At 45.5% G+C, this 15,520-nt stretch overlaps 1 protein-coding gene across 22 annotated transcripts in view; it reads left to right on the top strand.

Moving 5' to 3' along the window:
• The first annotated feature begins 5,879 nt into the window (after nucleotides 1–5,879).
• Nucleotides 5,880–15,520, top strand: part of TNXB (tenascin XB) — a 93,432-nt gene continuing 83,791 nt past the window's right edge. For 10 of the 22 annotated variants that reach the window (XM_060189508.1, XM_060189513.1, XM_060189509.1 and 7 more), the window contains exon 1: nucleotides 5,880–6,068. The gene's annotated coding sequence lies outside the window, so the exon portion shown is untranslated. The remainder of the gene's footprint in view (nucleotides 6,069–15,520) is intronic. The other 12 variants (XM_060189521.1, XM_060189518.1, XM_060189520.1 and 9 more) reach the window with 3 other exon arrangements.

Genomic DNA, 15,520 nt, shown 5'->3' with positions numbered 1-15,520 from the left:
AGCGACCTCAGTCCCTCTGGTAAATACTGCACCCACCCGCCCCAGAGAAATAACAAAACAATTGTGTGACTTTCTTTTGTCACAAGATAGAAATGTCCTCCCTCCTCCCTTTTCCCCACACCCATGTCTCTGGGCAAAGGAAGTTTTAAGGATCCCAATTCTTCATTCTAGGGTTTTTTTTTTTTGTTTTTTCCCACCCTCCCTAGTTTCTTAGTCCTTTTCCCAATGCTTCCTCCCTGGTTTCTTAGTTCTCTCCCATATTTCACTCAGGCTATCTTCTGCCTGTGTTCCTTTTGTACTACTTTATACCCTTCAGTTCTCAGTCACAGATTGTTGCTGCCCTCCCTCCACCCCCACCGTCTTCAACTTGGCAATATCTGTGACTACAAAATAAATGGATGTAGAAAGAAGTTTCAGATCATTCATCCTTATTTCTCAGATTCTTCCAGAGTCCCCTTTATTGCTTTCTGTCCTAAGTCTTCAATCCTCCCAGAACTGCTTTTGGGGGGAGAGGAGAGTATACCTGGAATTAAGAAAACCTAGGGGGAGAGCTACCTGTACCATTACTGTACCATTTCTTTGGACAAGTCATTTGGCATCTGTAAGCCTGTCTCCTCATCCACAAAGGGATATTAATGAGATGTTTTCACTATAAAAAGACAAAGAAAGTGCTTTGTCCATAACCATCCAAAAAGATCTGTATATATACCTTACATTCATAGCAACACATTTTGTAATAGCCAAAATCTGGAAGCAACCCAGGTGTCTGACAACAGGTTAGTGACTAAGTAAGTTGTGGTGTACATAATGGAACACTGCTCAGCTATTAAAAATGGTGAATTCACCTCGTCTTGGACGGAGCTTGAAGGAATCATGTTAAGTGAGATAAACTACAAAGAGAAGGATGAATATGGGATGGTCCCACTCATAGAAGTTGAAAAATAAGAACAGAAGGGAAAACACAAAGCAGAACTTGGACTAGAGTTGGTGTATTGCACCAAAGTAAAGGACTCTGCGGCAGAGAGCAGTGTTCAGGTCCTGGAACATGATGGTGAAGGAGGATCTAGGTGGGGGGTTAGAATGTTATATGGAAAACTGAGAAATGTTACACATTACCATTTTACTGTCAACTATAAGCCATTAATCCCCCAAATAAAGAAAAATAAATGATAGAGAAAAGAACTTGGGGGGGAGGAAAAACAGGAAGAAAATGCTTTGTCAACAGAAGTCCACAACAACTATTCCCCCCCCCCCCCCAACTGTTGCCTTAGACCACAGCCCCTGCCCTCTCATCATTCCTTTCTTTACTCTTCAGCTCCTTGCCCTTAATTGCCTTTGTTCATCTTTGTCTTTCCTTTTTCCCCTTCCCTTGGTCTTTCCCTTCCCTTCATTGTTGTATCTTTTAGCCTTTATTCTCCTGAGATCAGAACAGGAAGTTGAAGGTTCATTCAAGGACAGGGATCCAGAGCCAAAGACACCTAAACCGAGGACTTAGAAAATAGCCAGAGCATGCACACAGTTCTCAAGAACACTCTAAGCTTTTCTACTCATCACTGGGGCTCCCCGGTGAAAGAAACCCAGCTCTGGCCTCTAGGCTTCCCTCCTTTTATGCTAAACTCCCTACAAAAATTCTTCCCTGGTTCTTGTCTTTCAGTTCTTCTGCAATTCAGTATTGACAAACATATTTAAGCACCTGCTCTCTGCAAGGCTAGTGTTTTTCTGGTGAGATGTAAAACATGTAAGATGTGAACTCTTCCAAGAGCCTGCAGGGTGTGAGCCATACTTTTCTTCCTCCCTTCCTCATTCCCTCTCTTTCCTTCATTTTCTTTTCTTCTCCTTCCTTCCTCCCTTTTTTTTTCTTTCTTTCTTAATTTCTTTCTCTCTTTCTTTGAAAGAGACAGACACATACACACACATACACACCAGAACACTGTTCAGCTCTGGTTTATGGTCATACTGGGGACTGAACTTGAGAATCTCAGGCTTGCATGTCCAGTGCACTGCTGCTATGATACCCAAAACCAGTGTAAGGATCTTGGTTTCAGCCCCCAGTTTCCCACCTGCAGGGGCGGGGGTCGCTTCACAAGTGGTGAAGCAGGTCTGCAGGTGTCTTTCTCTCCCCCTCTCTGTCTCCCTTCCTCTCTCTATTTCTCTGTCCTATACAACAACAATATCAATGACAACAATAACAACAACAAGGGCAACAAAATGGAAAAAAAAATAGCCTCCAGGAGCAGTGGAGACACTGAGCCCCGGCAATAACCCTAGAGGCAAATATATATATAATGTTGTGGAGCCAGGGCCTCACAATACATGATTTCACCTCTCCAGGCTGCTTTTTCACTCACGGAGAGAGGGAGAGACACCATAGTACCAAAGCACCTCCCATATGGTTCTGGGGCTCCAACCTGTGTAATGTACAAAGCAAGTGAAAGTGCCCCAGTGAATATCTCTCCAGCACTGAATCAAATTTTAGGTATCAACTGGGGACCTGGAATTATGTCTATTAAGCTTTCAGTGGTTCTCTCAAGTGCCGGATATGCTTGTAAATGCACTCTCCTCTGAGCCTCTGGCATCCTTTACTAGAAATCTAAAATACTCCAGCACCATTTTCCCAGATCTTCTCTCCAGGGTCCCCTAACCACTCTCTGTTTAGGGTGACCAGACTTCTAATATAATAAAACAAGATATAGGGCACAGGGAAAAATGTATTTGTCCATGAAAAAAATTACTGAAATTTGGACATGTCAAAGAAAATCCATCCTCCATGATTCTTCTCTCCCCATGGAGAGCTGCTTCAAACCCTCCCTCACTCTTTCATCTGCTTTCTCCCAACCTCTACTAGAGATTGAGTTCAGAGGGAAGCTGTTACCTATGCCAAGGCAGAGGAAGGAAGCTGTGTCCAAGATGCTGACCTCATCCTCCACATCAAGGCCAGGAAAAAAACAGCCACATACACCCAGACACACGGACACACATGGGGACACCCACGAGAGAACCCATGTGAGCCTTTGCCTTGAGCTACAGAGAGCTAACTGAGTATCATCACAAACACATGCTGACCTAGAAACTCCCACACCTGTGGCATATGGGAAGGGGGGGTCTGCTCTAGACTGCAGACACCTGTGCTTCAATCCAAACAGTACAAGCAGGTTCTTTCAGGTTGCAGCATGTTCCTTTCATCCACCCACCACCTGTGATGTCCAAGCTACTCAATAAGAAAGCTTGCAAGAGGGAGTAAGAAGTTAGTCCTTAGTGTGAAACCTGGGACGGGGCTTCACCCAACCTAAATATTTCTCCTTTTTAGCTAAAGTCTCTCTTTCAGTCTCTGATCCAGGGAGGTAAACAGGGATAGAAGATGTTAGTGAAATTGCCATCTTAGAAAAAAAAAAGGAAGGAAGGAATGAAGGAAGAAAGAAAAAAAAAAAAGAAAAGAAATATACTTTAGGCTGGAGAAATAGCTTGCTTGAACAGCTTACTGCTTTACCATGTATGCGACCCAGGTCCAAGGCTGGCCTTCATCACACTGGAGGAAACTCTGGTGCTGTGGTCTCTTGTACTTTCTCTCTGCCACTATCTAAAGAGAGAGCAGGGGGAGAAGTGGGGAGCAACAGAGAGAGGAAAAGAATAGCCAGCAGCTTTATGTGGTGTGTCTGCCACCCTCTGGGTCAGTTTTCCTTCCTGCTGATATTAAAGAACACTTTCCTTCCCTGAACCACCATAAGCCCAAGATAATCAGTGCTCTGGTCTCTGTATCTATTTCTCTCACAAAAATAAAGTTAAAATATTACAAAAAATAAAGTACCCTTTCTCACACAGTCCTGTAAATAGCTTAACTGGTGGAGCACAGGGCTTGCATAATTAAGACTCCCAGTTGGGTCCCTATGTAATATGTTCCAGAGTCATGCTCTGGCTTCTCTCTCATGTGAAACTTCCTATCTCACATAAAACAAATCTTCTTTTTATATATAAAGTACCTGTTGTGGTGGCATAGTGGATAAAGCATTGGACTGTCAAGCATGAGGTCCGAGTTCAATCCCTGGCACCACATGTACCAGGGTGATGTCTGGTTCTTTTACTCTCCTCCTATCCTCATTAACAAATAAAATCTTAAAAATAAACAAATAAATAAAGTACCTGCTGGAAAAATGGCTCATGTAACTAGTGTGCCTGCTTTACCACATGCATGATCCAGTTTCAAGTCCACACAGCACTGGAGGAAGCTTCAATCCCATGGTGGTTACCCCTGTCCCCACATAGGCCCATGTCTATCTGTCTATCTATCTCTCTGAAAAAGTCAGCCTGGAACCAGTGAAGCCCAGTGGCAGCAACAACAAAAATACAAGTTCCCTTTCCCTCCTGCCCCCAACTCTCTCCCTACTCCTGCTCCTCCCCCATGGGAGCACCCAGACATTAGCTCCCTCCCATCCTTCCATTTATGCCCCCTCCTCATAATTGCCTGGGTGGTTCTTTCTTTATCCCTAGACCTTCCTCCTAACTTCCAAGATGCTTTTGCCCATCTCTCCTGAAACTCAACTTCCTTCCCAAATCTTATACTTCCTGGTGTTCAGCCAAACCCTTCTGGAGTCAATGCCCAAGTCTCATCTGTCATTTCTGTAGGAATCTGCTGAGGTGGAAGAATGAAAAGGCAACAGTGGGTGGGGAGACAGCATAACGGTTCTTTTCTTGTGCCTGAGGCTCTGAGGTCCCAGGTTCAGCCTCCAGCACCACCATTAACCAGAGCTGAGCAGTGCTCTGGCCTCTCTCAATCTCTGTATCTTTCTCTCTCTGTTTCTCATTAACATAAATTATATATTTTACTTACATATTTATATTTATTTATTCCCTTTTGTTGCCCTTGCTGTTTTATCATTGTAGTTATTATTGGACAGAGAGAAATGGAGAGAGGAGGGGAAGACAGAGAGGGCGAGAGAAAGAAAGACACCTGCAGACCTGCTTCACCACTTGTGAAACGACTCCCTTGCAGGTGGGGAGCAGGGGGCTGGAACCAGGATCCTTACACCAGTCATTGCACTTTGTGCCATCTACGCTTAACCTGCTGTGCTACCGCCAGACTCCCATCTATTTATTTATTTATTTAAAAAGATTTTATTTATTTATGAGAAAGACAGGAGAGAGAGAAAGAAGCAAACATCACTCTGGCACATGTGCTGCTGGGGATCGAACTCGGGACCTCTTGCTTAAGCTTTATCGCTGTGCCACCTCCCAGACCACCCATCTATTTATTTTTAAGGCAACAGTTATCCCAGGCTGAGGACAGATAGCAGACTGGGTAGAACTTAACAGAGAGGTAGCACAGGGACTGGGCAAGTGAAGAAGATAGAGGAAGAGACAGGGTGCAAGTGAGCACATGGGAAACGGTGTAGGTGGTGGGGAAAGGCTTGAAAATAAGTCTCCATGCTGGGAAAGGAGTTAGACTTGGGAGAATGGCTTCCTCCTGCCCCCTCTGCCTGCCCAGCGCTGTTGAGAAAGAAGTGAGAGGGGGATAAAGGTGGCAACAGACAGATGGGGGGTGGATATTAGTGGTGAGGGAAAACAGGTGAGAACTAAGGAACAAGTAGGCAGATGGGGGGAGGGTGACATAAGGGATAGAGACGTTAAGTCAGGCTAAACTGAGAAAGAACATGGGCGGTGCACCAGGCATGGAAGAGTGAGGTGAAGGTATTGTGGGACTCAGTGATTCCAGACAGGGCGGGGGTCTGGGGTGCTGGTGGGAGGAGAAGAGGGGTGACATGTGATGGTGTGGGGAGGGCCTGATCAGACCAGCCGGGTGGGAGGACCTGCCCTATCTCCGCTCCCCTCCCTGACCTAATGCTGGTCCTCCCCTTCTCCTCCCCCTGTTCTTGTAGGCTCCCTCCTTCTTACTGTGGCTGAGAAATCGACAGTCCAGTTGGGTCCCAGCTCAGTGAGTCCCTGCTGCAAGAAGTGAGCAAGGGGAACTCCAGGGAGCCCAGGACCGCCACAGGGTACCCACCCTGCCCCGAGAAGCCCCTCCAGAGGTCAGGGGCAGAGCAGGTGCAGAGACGCTGCAGCCACTCACTGCTCAGGTAAGAGAGAGGGGGGGGGCAGAGCTGGGAGAGATGTGCGCATCTATCAGCCTCTCTCTACTCCAGGCAAAGCTGCGGCAGCAGGGCTCTCAGAGAAAGTCCCAGAGCAGGAACTTTCTGCCGAGACAGGGGAAACTGGACAGTGCACCCGGGACTAGAGTCCCTGTGGAGGGTGTGTCTGGGAAGACAGTGCACGTGGGGGGTGGAGGTGGATGCCTGCCTTTGAACGGGAAGGTGGTTGTCAGTAGGTTGGAGCTCTGGAGTTGGGAGAATCTCAGGCTAGGCTGAACTGCTGTTAGTTCGCTGAACTTCCTTGGAAAAGTGCTCCTGGAATCCCGAGTGCCCGAGCAGTTGATCCCAAGCTCAGGGAAAGTATCAGAGGGAAAGTCTTCTGACACTCAGATGGGGACTCCCCAGGTGACAGCACCTGGGGATAGAGGCTTCAAGCCTTGCGGAGGCAGGACCTGGGAGGGCACAGAGGGTACAGAGGTCCCTGCAGAGAGGACCCTGAATCTGCCTTGACTGGGAGCGCTGCAGCCCTGCAGCCGACTGCAGGAGGCTCCTACAGAGGTTCCTAATTCTGTTCTGGCCAAAAGCGCTGCGTCCTGGACTCACGGTTCAGCAGGGATGGAAGGACTCAGAGGTGCCTCCAGGGGCACAAGGGCTCCGTCTTCACTCAGTCCCCCGCCTGGCTCCCCTTGCTTTGGTCAGTCTGAACCGCCCCCCCCCACCCCCATACACGTGACAGATCCGGGTGGGGCGGGCCCCTTATCTCGCCTGGAAAGAATTTAATGGCTTAGAAACAACTGGAAACGGAACTGAGAGGAACTACTGGGAAGAACTCGGAAACATCACAGCTGCTGTCTGCCCGCTTCCAGTCCCTGCCTGCTTCCCGCATCTCCAGGGCCCTCCCCTCTTTCCTTGGCCTTGCCTTTAAATCCCTGGGGACTCAGCACCTCAAACACCCCCCCACACACACACACACAGACTTCTTTTTCCTGGAGTTCGTTTTGGTCACCAGAACTTCCCTCCCTACTTCTTACTACTCCTCGACTCCCACTGGGGCTCTGGAAATCCTTTTCTCTTAATTTTCTCACTCTCCTGGTTTATTAGCTCCCCAGAATAAGGACCATCTGGACACCCCCCCCCCCCCCAACTAGCATCTTCCTGGCTCCTTTATACCTCTTGGTTCCAACCCAATATCCAATGGCCCCTGATCTCCTGCTCTCTCTCTCTCTCTCACACACACACACACACACACACACACACACACACACACACACACACACACTCCTGGAAGTCTTTCATTTTCTAGATATAGCTGGGAGTTTAGGGGTGTAGAGGTGGCTTGAGTGGCCATGGGATGCAGGGGTTTGGGCCTGAATCCCCCACCTCTGAAACATCTCTCATGAAAGGCTGCCCTTCTCCCCACCTCTTAGGATCTATGGTCCCTAATGAGTGAAGTGTCAAAGTTGGCCACCATATGAATACCCAGAAAGCTGAGTCACAACTTGGGAAAATGCCCCTCACCCCTGCCAGCCCTTCAACTGTAGGGAGGGTGCCAGGGGAGTGAGGCCGCCAGGGGAGTGAGGCCACACCCTTCACTGCAGAGTGGCAACCACGATGCAGCAGTAAGGGGACAATGAGAGGAAATATGAGAGACACCCAAGTTCTTTGCCTTCTGAGTGCCAAGGGAAGAGTGGAATCCCTCCAACTGTTGAATGTGGGGACGTGGTGGTGACAGGGCGGGGAAGAAGTTGGAAGCCAGGTTCAGGCATGTGACCTGATCAGGCTCACTCTTTCCAGCTTTCTGGAAAGAAATCCTTTCTTTGTACCCCATGAGGGTACTTGTACTCCATGAGGTGAAAAGATGCACAATACAGTAGGGGAGGGCGGTACTGACTAACTCCTAAAGGCGTTGGAGCACTGAGTATCCTTTGCTCCCCACTGGAGAATTTGAGAGGGCAACTGGCTCAGCTCCCTTCACTCCACTGAAGTTCTGTGACGCACACAGCTGCCTTCTGAATCAATGAGAAGTCAGTTTTCTTGGGTATTCTCTAGTGACTGCATGTGGAGTCGTGAAGGGGCAATTGTGCTCACACATTGTGTGTGTGTGTGTGTGTGTCTGTGTGTGTGTGTGTGTGTGTGTGTGTGTGTGTGATTGCTTGCACGTGCATGCATGCCAGCAATGCTGGTGCTGTTTCAGGTAAGTATGTGTATGAGGTGGCTGTGTTTCTGTTTGTGGATTAGCACACACGAGTGTATTTGTATGTGTATATGTATCTGTGTGTGCATAGATCCTATATTTTTGTGCCTTAGACACTGGGTGACAGGATTTGAGGGTAGGTCAGAGCCCACCTTGTACCCAGACTATCCCTCAGATTGAGAGAAGGGCTGTGGATCCAGGGAAGGGCAGCTATCTAAATGTCTGGCCTCTTTGGGTTTTTTTTTAGGAGGGTGCCTCTCAGCATGGAAACACTCTGCCCTTGTGGGTCAGTTATGCTGGGGAAATAACTTAGCCTGTTAGAGAAGCAACTTGCATGTCTGAGGCCATGGAGGTCACAGGTTTAGTTCCTAGCACCACCTTATGCCATCTTCTCTCTCATAAGTGAATAAGTAAATACTCCCCTCCCATCTGTCTCTCTGGGACTGTGTTGGGATATGTCGGTTAGCAGTCCTGAAAACTCATTTTTCTGGGAGTCAGAGGTGAAGGCTAAGAGTAGAAATTTAGGAAGTGTATTTGTGTTTGGGAAAGGACAATCACTGTCCCCTCCTCACTAGTCAGCATTGTGTTCTCTTCCTCAGCCTTCTTATTCAGTCTCTCTGGTTTGAAATAACTGACACCCATTACCGTCTCTCCTTAACCCTCCTCCTGAATCCACCTCTAGTCCACCCCTTCCAACTCCTTCATTCACTGCAACCCTGTCTCTTGGCTCACCCAGAATACCCCACTATCCCTCCTTTCCCTATGCTTCCCAATCTTCTGCAATGAGTTACACAAATAAAATCAACCAAACAACCAGCATCCAGACCAAGAAGCAGGATGTTCTTAGCACCACAACATCACCCCACCATGCCCTTTTTGGTCTGTGCCTCTCCAAATGCACCACATTTCTGGCTTGTAACTGCAGATTAGTATTGTCTTGTCTCAAGTGCCATAGAAATAGAAATTTACAGCATGTTCTCTCTTGTGTCTGGTTCCATTTGCTCAATCCCACATTAGGGTGAACCATCATGTTATTACATATGGTCATAGCATGTTCTTGGTGCTTTATTTCATTTTGATGTGTTTGTGTATTTGATCCATTCTATCCTGATGTGAGACCGTTGAGTCATTTCTAGTTTGAGGCTTTTATGAGTCTTACTGCTGTGGTGGGTATATTCCTAAGGGTGGAATTCCTGGGTCATATGGTTCACATGCATTAATTTAGTTAAATCTGTCAGTTTCCTGAAGTACTTGTACCTTCAGCGTTCACACCTGACCTGCTGTCTGGCTTCATTTCTGCCTCAGCTGTGTCTCTAACCAGCATCCAATTCTAGACACTGTCCGTGGTCCTAGCTCTGATTTTGGTCCTGTTCTCAGTTCCAGCCCCAGTGCTAGTCCTGGGCTCAACTTGAACTTTTGCTCATTCATATAATCAACACATAGTTCTCAGTATACAGCAGCCAAGGGAAAAAAACTGTCACATGTGGTCTAGAGGTGGCCAAGTGGATAAAGCATTGGACTCTCAAACATGAAGTTCACAGTTAAATACCTGGCAGCACTTGTATCCAAGTAATGTTCTGGATCTCTTTACCTCTCTTATTGCTCTCATAAATAAATAAATAAATAATATTAAAAAAACTTAAGTGCCACACCTGCCTCCACAGACCCTACTTTTTAGTGGGCAAGATTGGATGTAGGCAGAAAAAAAAATAATCCCACAAGTAAATATATGATGGAGCTGGGGAGATAGCATAAAGGTTAAGCAAAAAGACTTCTACCAGAGGATCTCAAAGCTCAGGTTCAAATCCCAGCACTACCATAAGTCAGAGCTGAGTAATGCTCTGGTAAAAACAGAACAAAACAAACAAACACAACACAACAACAGCAAAACAAATATATGATGAAGAATTATTATAGGGAGAAGACTGGGGCAGTGGCACACCAGGTTAGGCTCACATAGCATGAAGCGCAAGGACCCACACAAGGATACCAATTCAAGCCCCTGGCTCCCCACCTCTGGGGGTGGGGTCACTTCATAAGTGGTGAAGCAGGTCTTCAGGTGTCTATCTTTCCCTTCACCCCCCTCTCAATTTCTATCTGTCCTAGAAAAAAAAAAGGAAAAAAATGGCCTTCAGGAGCAGTGGATTCATAGTGCAGGCACCAAGCCCCAGCAATAGCCCTGATAACAACAACAACAACAATATATATATATATATATATATATATATATATATATATATATATATATATATATATGGGCTGGGTGATGGCTCACCTGTAAAACTCAGGGTTGAGCCCCTGACACCACATGGGAGCACCTGCACAGGGGAATCTACACTAGTGCTGGAACAGTGCTGTGGTGTTTTTTCTTTGGCTCTTCCTCCCTCTCTGTTTCTCTCCCTCTCTATCTCACCCTCTATCTAAAAAGAGGTTCAGTGCATACACTACAGTGTGCAAGAATTCCAGTTCAAACTCCAATCCCCACCTACAGTGGGGAAGCTTCATGAGCAGTGAAACAGTACTGTAGGTGTCTATCTTTTAAAAAATGCTTTTAGTGATTTAATATTGCTTTACAAAATTATAAGATAACAGGGGTATCATTCCACACTGCCCCCACCACCAGAGTTCTTTTTTTTTTAAATTTTTTATTTAAGAAAGGATTAGTGAACAAAAATATAAGATAGAAGGGGTACAACTCCACACAATTCCCACCACCCAATCCCCATAATCCCCCCCCTCCCATGGTAGCTTTCCCATTCTCTAGCCCTCTGGGAGCATGGACCCAGGGTCGTTGAGGGTTGCTGAAGGTAGAAGGTCTGGCTTCTGTAATTGCTTCCCCGCTGAACATGGGCGTTGACTGGTCGGTCCATACTCCCAGTCTGCCTCTCTCTTTCCCTAGTAAGGTGTGTCTCTGGGGAAGCTGAGCTCCAGGACACATTGGTGGGGTCTTCAATCCAGGGAAGCCTAGCCAGCATCCAGGTGGCATCTGGAACCTGGTGATTGAAAAGAGAGTTAACATATGAGGCCAAACAATTTGTTGAGCAATCATGGATCCCAAGCTTGGAATAGTGGAGAGGAAGTGTTAGGGAGGCACTCACTGCAAACTCTAGTGTACTTCTGCTTTCAGGTATATATTTTGCAGTAGTTTATGGATACGTGTGCACATAAGCTCTCTCTCACAGAAACTGGTGTATATCTAGATTATGGGACTTTGTTAGAAAGTGAACTACCTGAGATGAAATTAGAGTGTACTATAAAAGGAAAGGTCTCACCCGAGTAATGAAGTTGAAGGGTTGTCATTCCACACGTGAAGTCTCTGGATACAGTCTGAGATGAAGCATATTGAGGTGGCAATCGTTGCTTTGGTTAGGTTGTGATCGGCGGATGCAATATTATTTGGTTCAGATTGGGAGATGCATACAGGAAAGTGGGCCCTATCCAAGGGTTCCAGGACTGGGGGAAGTAGGGGCTCTATAGTAAAGATGTGAAGTTCCTGCTGTCTTAGGGTTCAAAAAGACAATCGATAGTTAATATTATCATCACTTTATTTGTTAATTGGGTTAACTTTGAAAAGTCCCTTTGTTATGGTTTGCTGTACAGTACCCAGTATCTTGTATATAGCTGTGCTATTGGATGCTTCTAATCTACTTGGTCTAGGCTTTTGAGAGAGTCCGCGTATCAAATACACAGCCTATATATTAAAAAGATTTGGTTTGTCTTTTGAGAAACTTTGAGACATACAATTGATTTCCCCCTCTCATATTAATTAACTACCGATTTATATGTCTACATTTTGCTAGGAGTGTACATAAACACCATTCCCACCACCAAAGGGCTGTGACCCATCCCTCCCGCCCACTCCCACCCCCCACTGGCCCAGGAAGCTACATGTCTACCCCTCACCACTGGGTTTTTACTTTGGTGCCCTACTTACAATTTGATCAGGTTCTGCTTTTAGTTTCCCTTTCAGATCTTCTTAGTCAGCTTCTGTTGATGAGTGGGATCATCCCATACTCATCTTTATCTTTCTGACTTAGTTCACTTAACATAATTCCTTCTAGCTCTGTCCAAGATGGGTCAGAGAAGGTGGGTTCATTGTTCTTGATAGCTGCATAGTATTCCATTGTGTATATATACCACAGCTTTCTCAGCCACTCATCTGGTGTTGGGCACCTGGGTTGCTTCCAGATTTTAGCTATTATGAATTGTGCTGCTATGAACATAGGAGTACACACCTCTTTTTGGTTGGGTGTTATGGAGTCCTTGGCGTATAACCCCAGGAGAGGAATTACTGGGTCATATGGAAGGTCCATGTCTAGCCTTCTGAGAGTTTTCCAGACTGCTCTCCACAGAGGCTGTACCAATTTACATTCCCACCAGCAATGTAAAAGGGTTCCTCTGTCCCCACATCCTCTCCAGCATTTGTTGCTGCTGTCCTTTTTGATGTATGCCATTCTTACAGGAGTGAGGTGGTATCTTAGTGTTGTCTTAATTTGCATTTCTCTGACGATCAGTGACCTAGAGCAGTTTTTCATATGTTTGTTAGCCTTTTGGATCTCCTCTGTGGTGAATGTTTTGTTCATTTCCTCTGCCCATTTTTGGATGGAGTCATTTGTTTTTTTGCGGCTAAGTTTGCTGAGCTCTTTATATATTTTGGTGATTAGTTTCTTGTCTGATGTCTGGCATGTGAAGATCTTCTCCCATTCTGTGAGGGGTCTCTCTGTTTGTTTAATAGTTTCTTTGGATGCACAGAAGCTTTTCAATTTGATGTAGTCCCATTGGTTTGTTTCTGCTTTAGTCTTCCTTGCAATTGGGTTTGATTCATCAAAGATGTCCTTGAGGTGTATGTGGGAAAGTGTTTTACCAATGTTTTCCTCTAAGTATTTGATTGTTTCTGACCACCAGAGTTCTGTCTCCCCATTCCCTCCATTGGAAGTTACAGTATAGTTAAATCAAGTTACAACCTCCCAAGGTTGCAGGTATGACTTAACCATTATTTCTACAACTGTCTATATTTGTATATATTTGCCCATTTTCCCCCATGGTCTCATCTTCTCTTCCTTTCCAAGTCACATGTACAGGTCTCTGCCTCTCTTCCTCTCTCTTTCTCTCTCTTTCTGCCCCTATCTCCCCCTTTCACCTCAACTTCTCTCTGTCTCTATGCAAAATAAATAAATAAAATATAAAAAGAGAGAAAGGTGTGGAGACCCAGAAATAATCTTGGCATCAAATTCTTTTTAATAAATGCTACAAAATAGTGCTGTGATATCATGGTAGGAGAATCTGACCTGGACAGGAAACCCTGCAGAGAAAATGATATGGGGTTAAGGGTGAAAAAACCAAAAGAAAATATCATATACTGAGGTCTAAGGTGGGAAAGAGCATGAGGAGCTTCAGTCTAGTTGGATGGAGTGGAGAACAGAAGGGAAACTCTGTGGGAGTTGAGGCGGGAGAGGCCAGCAGAAGCCACTTGGCACAGGATTATTGGTCCATGTTCAGAGAAAATTCAGAAGGGAGACACTTCAGGATTTTTGGAGAAGAGGAGCAACCAAGTTGTCTCTGTGGGATTGTAAAGGGTACAACTAGAAGCAGAGAAACAAGTTAGGAGGCAAATGCAGCTGTGAAGCACGTGGTGAATGATGAATGGTATTTTGGACTATGGCAGTAAGCAGAAGAGAAATCAGCAAACTGAAGAAGTATTTATTTAAAATAATTGGTAAATATAATGAAACAGTGGCACTGAATGGGCCGTTAGGTTTCTAGATTGTAAAGCTAAATGAATAGTGGGGTCATAGGCTGTCATAAAGAATGCTGAGAAGGGATGGGGAATAGGAAATAGGATCATGAGCTCAGGTCCAGAATGCTGAATTTGGGGTGCCCAATAGGGAGGAGTCAAGTGGGAAGTTAAATGTATTGCCTGCAAGTAAGAGGAAATGACCGACTGAGATGTCTTTTTAAAGTAGGGTATTTTCTGGAAATTGAAGTCATGGGTCTGGATAAAGACTTGTAGCTCAGTGATTAGAAAAGTAAGTTTCAACTCTGCCTGCATTGCATAATCACCCAAGGAGCTTTAAAAAAATACTGAATAAAATTCAAGTCCTCAGTCACTGTAGTTACATCTCAAGTGTTCAAAAATCTCATTATTCTCTCTCTCTCTCTTTCTCTGTGAATATGTATGTGCACACACAGAGAGAGGAGAAAGAGGTGGGGGTAAAAAGCATAATGGTTATGTAAAGAGGCTCTTATGCCTGAGGCTCCAAAGTCCCAGGTTCAATCCCCTGCACCACATAAGCCAGGGCTGAGCAGTGCTCTGGTAAAAAATAAATAAATAGGGGGCTGGGTGGTAGCGCAGCGGGTTAAGCGCTCATGGGGCAAAGCGCAAAGACCTGCGTAAGGATCCCGGTTCGAGCCCCAGCTCCCCACCTGCAGGGGAGTCGCTTCACAGGAGGTGAAGCAGGTCTGCAGGTGTCTATCTTTCTCTCCCCCTCTCTATCTTCCCCTCCCCTCTTGATTTCACTCTGTCCTATCCAACAACAACAACAACAATAATAGTAACAACACTGATAAACAACAAGGGCAACAAAAGGGGGGAAGAAAATGGCCTCCAGGAGTGCTGGATTCGTGGTGCAAGCACCGAGCCCCAGCAATAACCCTAGAGGTAAATAAATAAACAAATAAATAAAAATAGCATGGTACTCGCCATATCACCTTCTAGGCCACTATAACTTGCTTTGTACTCTATTAATGGTGTCTTTTCTTAAAGTTAATTTTCTTTTTAAAAATGTGTTTATTGATTTATTTGTTTTGTATAAAGACAGAAATTGAGATGCAAAGGAGAGACAGGGAGGGAATGAGAGAGCAAGAGAGATTCCTGCAACACTGTTTCACTGTTTGTGAAGCTTCTCCCCTGCAGGTAGAGAGACTATGGCCTTGAGCCTGAGTCTTTGTGCACTGTAACATATGTGCTTCACTAGGTGTGCCACCCCCTGACTGCCTTAATGGTGTCTCTTTCTTTCTTTCTTTCTTTCTTTCTATTTTTTTTTTTACATTTGTCTGTTTTTTTTAAATTTCTTTATTGGGAATTAATGTTTTACATTTGATAGTTAATACAATGGTTTGTAAATGCATAACATTTCCCAGTTTTCCATATAACAATACAACCGTCCCTTTTGGACCTGTATTCTCCCCCCTACCCACTCCAAGAGTCTTTTACTTTGGTACAATACATCAGCTCTAGTTCAGGTTC

This window comes from Erinaceus europaeus, chromosome 4, assembly GCF_950295315.1.
Source record: "Erinaceus europaeus chromosome 4, mEriEur2.1, whole genome shotgun sequence".
NCBI classification, from domain to species: Eukaryota; Metazoa; Chordata; class Mammalia; order Eulipotyphla; family Erinaceidae; genus Erinaceus; species Erinaceus europaeus.
The sequence above is the reverse complement of the archived record's forward strand: the minus strand, read 5'-3'. Positions and strand labels throughout refer to the sequence as shown.